A 5215-nucleotide genomic window follows, 5' to 3' on the forward strand; every position below is an offset into this window, starting at 1 on the left:
TTCTTATCGATGATATCCATTTATAATTAAATACAAAAATTACGCCGCAAGTCACGTTGCCATATTTTATCTTCCGCCATTTCAGTTCTCCAGGTATTCACATCTCGTAACTGTTATTTCCCTAAACATTCATTACAGTCTCGCTGTGCAAATGTTACCCGTGCTGGTCTTCCATTTACACCTGATCTGATAAAATCTAGAGAACGAAAGTTCGAAATTTTTAAATTCAACATTCTTATCGATGATATCTATTTAAAATTGAATACAAAAAAAATTGAGAGGTTAATTAAACTTCCATATTCGTGTTCAAGGGTTAACGTAGAAGAATACGAAGCATGGTGTTCAAGGGTTAATTTTGTTGCGGAGTGTAGTCCCTCCGTATCGTCGCTCGTGTCGATATTCTCTCGGGATACGTCGTATCGGCCGGAAAGAGAAGAGGCAGGTATGGAGCGTGGAGGGGGAGCACCCCCACTGTCTACGGCCCTGTAACGTGTCCGCCCAATAAGGGTGCGTTACTCGCGGCCGCTCAGTCTCGCTCGAACTGTCGGTCGGGTAAGACGTGTCGTTCTCCCTCTCTTCGTCGCGCTGCGCCGTGCAGCGTCGCGTCGACTCTCGCGTGCCGGCTGCGGCGCCTTCGGAGTGTTTTCTTCCGATTCTTCCCTCGTCCTAACTTGTTCGGCTTTGAATTATCGGGTCTACCCGCGATTGTGCGTCCATGAACGCGAAAAGTGCGGAAGTTACATACATGTATTTGTGACGTGCATCGTGCTCGAGATCTGGAGATTGCGAGTCCCATCCCACGCGAGGTGAGGACGAAACCGATGGGGGATGACGTTCGATGGAAAGGGAGGTAAGAGTAGCGATCGTACAAGTACCGATATTATCGGTACTATCGATGTTATCGATACCAATGAACGCTTTACACCGAATCGTTTCTATGTCCACGCGAATATATCGATGCACGTTAATTACGCGCAGCTCGTATCATGGACCAATTCCTTTTACGTTTTTTGTATGAAAAAGATATGTCGTCGATCGTTTTTGTATCTTCGTACGATACAACGACGAATGAGTATGGAAGCTCGCGTAGATTTATCAACGATTAGAAACAAACCCCTCATCGACAAGGAGCAACGTTAGACTTTCACTAATTATGTACTTTTTCGATCCGCGTGTATTTCGGAACGGCGTGAAGTTGCACTAGTCTGCTTTTATCGCCAATTTCATATCGATTAGACATCTTGATTAGTTCGATATTTATTATGCGTTACGATACCCTCGATGTGCACTCGATATCGTGGGTGCTGGATCGAGTATTCGTTACAACGGTAATCGAGACTCGACACGTGAAATTTCGATACTTCCTCCTAAGTACATTTGGTATCGAATCGCTCTAATATATCTATATACATCGTACGGGTATCTCATCATCGATGAGGAGCATGCTTACTGCTACAAGCCGTTCCCCCTACATACTTTTCACCGAATCTGTCCCAGATTCGTCCTCTGTCTAAGTCACGGCATCGTTTCGTCGCCCTTCGAGACGTTTCGTGTCCTTTTTCGTGACACGTTTACCAACATACGGCTACGAACCGGTGAAACGATGCCGCGCGAGACACGAGTCCAGAAATAGGCTAACTTTATCGTCGGTGAAGCTTACGATCCCGGACAATAAAATATTATACTATTTCACGAATAGAGACGGATTTTCGGTAACCGGTCGGTGAAATAAACGTGACGAATAAATTATTATACGCTACTTTCGGTCGTTATTTATCCGTTCGATATTAAATTTTGTCTCCGCCGCGTTACATAACCTATACGATTTCCGAGCTGAGAACTTTGAGATTTGTGCACCGGAGAAACTGACACAGAATCTTTGACGATGTTTTGCGGTACAACTTTCGAGCCGTTATGTTTCACGATAACGAACCGTGGAAGCAGTACTAGCGTATATACGTATATACAATAGATGGAAATAGATTTATTTGCCTAGGACGATGTTGCTTAACCCACTTCTGGAATTTAGACAAGCGTTTCGATGAGGTTTTTATGACTGTTGATTAATTCCTGTTATTTCGCGTGTATAACCATCTTTATTAATCGTTTTCGTTAGATTGTAAATGTAAGGCGTGAAACGTGTTACGAAAGATCGTTTCGTAGTTCGATGAGTAAATCTGGATATACTAGAGGTTTAGAGCTAGATCTCTTAAGGGGTAACGCCACTCTGGAGGCTGAAAAAAAGGCCTAATATTATGAAATTTGTTGGTTTTTTTTTTTGGTTCCAAATGTTATACACAACGAGAAAACCGTCCTCCCGTGAAGGGGGGAATTGACTTTTTAAAAAAATTCAATTTTGAAGACTCGCTTCGTCGCCGCCATTTTGTACGAAAATTATAATATAACAATTTTTGTTTATACTTTGATATGTGTTAACCCTTTGCACTCGAGGCCTTTTTTTGCTGGTATCTAGCAGCAACTCGAGATTGCTTTTTTAGCATTCTATTGCCACGAATGCTAAGATTACATCGACTTCGAAAATGAGATATCTAATTTAAGATTCGAGAATCTTATTGGGACTTCGAGTTTCAAAGAAATTAAACCTAAAGAAAACCTAGTGGTGACTGAGAGTCACCTCTTGAGTGCAAAGGATTAAGGGGGGCACTATCGTCTAGAAGTTTGGTTTTTCAGTAATGTTTAGGAATTAATTTTGCGAAAACTATCGAACCTACAGTACCAGGGTTTCTTTATGCATAATAAAACACGTTTCAACTAACGACACAAATTTTTATGAAATACTCGATTGAAATCTATACAAGTTATACGCTGTTATGCAGGTTGCGGCGTGAGACGCTCGTTCAATCGGCCGCACAGGCTGTGGCGGTTCTAGTCGCCTGAGACAGAGAAACAAATTTTTTTTTTCAATCTATATGAACGCAGTTATCGTCTGAACTAGAATGAAGTAAGTACTAAATTTTGTATCGGAATCGCAGTTGTTTGAAAATTAACGTTTAATTTTCCCGGATAATTGTCACCGAAAACATGAGAGCAGGGCTAAAATATTCAAGCTACAGGTATAATTCTAGTTCAGACCATATAGGTGATGGTGTCCTCGAAATGTGTGTAAAACCAGAAGTCAGTCGGTCCAATAGTTTTTCAGAAAAACGTGCGCCCGACTTGAAAAATGTCGTTTCGAGAAAAACGCGTTTAAAGTTTGCTATACATTCAGCACTAATACTGGTGAACAGCCTTTAAGCCTCTGTAACTATGAGAGCTCTGCGAATTTCAAATTAATATTTTAGAGGCACTTTCTCAAAACCCCAAACGATAAGAAAATGCAACAAAAAAAACATCGAATTTTTGAAGTTTCTAGACGATAATACTCACTTAAATAAACACCGTAAAAAGAAATCCTATTCTTTTAGCGTTACCCTCAACATTAATTATCAAAGTTAGACCTTCTTCTCAGCCTCTAGAAGCGGTGTTACCCCTTAACGATCAGAATTTCTTAAATTAAGCGGGGTCGTTTTAACCTTACGTAAATAGTGATATGTAAACGTTTCTAATTTTAAAGAAGCATCTATATCAGTTTAACCTTCACCCGCTTCCAACCGCCTTAACACTCGTAATTTTATATTCAGGGAAACGTCTGTCGTCGCGTCATTGATTTTTCACTGTCGCTTCGAACGCGGTTATTCATTGCATACAGTTGGTGCAGAATGTATTCGTACACCGATCAATTTCCAAAAAAAAAAAACTGTGTCAAATTGTAATTTATTAACTTATTTTCTTATAAACAATGACATTCTACATATTCTCGGAAATGTCTAAATAGATAGATTACAAAAAAAAAATAGCTATTTATGTAAGTTGTGAAATTGACAAGAAAAAAACAATTAATCGATAGAAATGTTGAAGGAATAAGTATTCGGAAACTGTTTAAAAGTACTTTCCTGGAAATTTGATGTTTCCTAATTCGCACGGAGCAATAAACTAACATGTTTACGTTACAAACTCTGCTGTAAATGGTTCGTCGTAAGAATCGTACAAATAGTTATTGTTTCTATACTTTTACCCAATTTTCGCATTTTTTTTTTGTTAATTTCACAGATTATATTAACTAGTAAATGTTGTTTGGACTATGTCTATCTTAGAGACTTCCGAGAATATGTAAAATATCGTTGATTAGAAAAAAGGAAGTTAAGAAACTACAATTTCACAGAAAAGTTTTTTGGGAAATTGATCGGTGTACGAATACATTCTACACCCACTGTAGAAGTTTCGAAAGCATAGAAGTCCAACAATAAAAATGAAGCGGTTTGTTAAAGGCTCATGGTCGCGTCTAGAAGGACGAATCGATTTAATTATTGATAAAACTTGTTTGGATTCACGACCAGGAATCACCTAGCTCCGCCACTATTCATTTTTCTTCAGCTCGAGCAACCGTCTGCTCGAGCAGAAGGCAATTGGAGAATTAAAAACTCCCTATCGCAACTTCAAAGCGGTGCCGCTCGTGTACATTTACGATCGCGAACTACTTCGCCTGCTAACGCGAACTACTTCGCCTGCTAACGCGAACGAAATACTCCATCATATTTCGGATTGTTCCCTCGCGCAGGTATTTGTTATGATTGGATTCAGCCAAGTTTTTCCGATATTCGTACTATTTTTAATTACGTGGAAGCTATCGGAAATCGGACGCTCGGAAGCGTAGAGATGCAGGGCATCGGCGATAAATCGCCCGCGGGTTACGGTCTCGGATTTCATTGAAAGCTTTCGCCACTCGTTCGCGAACTTCTCTAGGCGATTCTAAAACGGGCGTTCGCGTCGAAACCTAGTCGCCAAATCGGGTTCAGCTCGCAAACTCGATTCGCTGTTTCTGGAAGCAAAGAGCGGTTCTCTTCACGGTAGGACGAGCTTCCATCTCTGGACACCTCGATAGAAAGTTTCGAGAGGCACTTTAGCGCGCACTTTCGTGTCTTGTCCCCCTCGAAGCATTAGAAGCAATTTTTACTTGATTAAATGAGAGATTTACTCGAAACAGAATAGTATCGTTAATATGTCGTTAATATTATGTCTACGGAAAGTTATGTCCCGGTATTGTATTATTTTTAGAACAAGACAAAATAATGAATTTCTCATACCTTGAATAAATTTGATGGAATAATATAATTTTATTATATAATGATAATATATAAATTTATTATTTTGTCTT

General features: G+C 39.8%; 1 protein-coding gene across 1 annotated transcript in view; it reads left to right on the plus strand.

Moving 5' to 3' along the window:
• Positions 1 to 534: 534 nt before the first annotated feature.
• Positions 535 to 5215, plus strand: part of LOC128877211 (uncharacterized) — a 45155-nt gene continuing 40474 nt past the window's right edge. The window contains exon 1 of the mRNA XM_054124329.1: positions 535 to 850. The gene's annotated coding sequence lies outside the window, so the exon portion shown is untranslated. The remainder of the gene's footprint in view (positions 851 to 5215) is intronic.

Source organism: Hylaeus volcanicus, chromosome 5 (genome assembly GCF_026283585.1).
Source record: "Hylaeus volcanicus isolate JK05 chromosome 5, UHH_iyHylVolc1.0_haploid, whole genome shotgun sequence".
Taxonomy (NCBI): domain Eukaryota; kingdom Metazoa; phylum Arthropoda; class Insecta; order Hymenoptera; family Colletidae; genus Hylaeus; species Hylaeus volcanicus.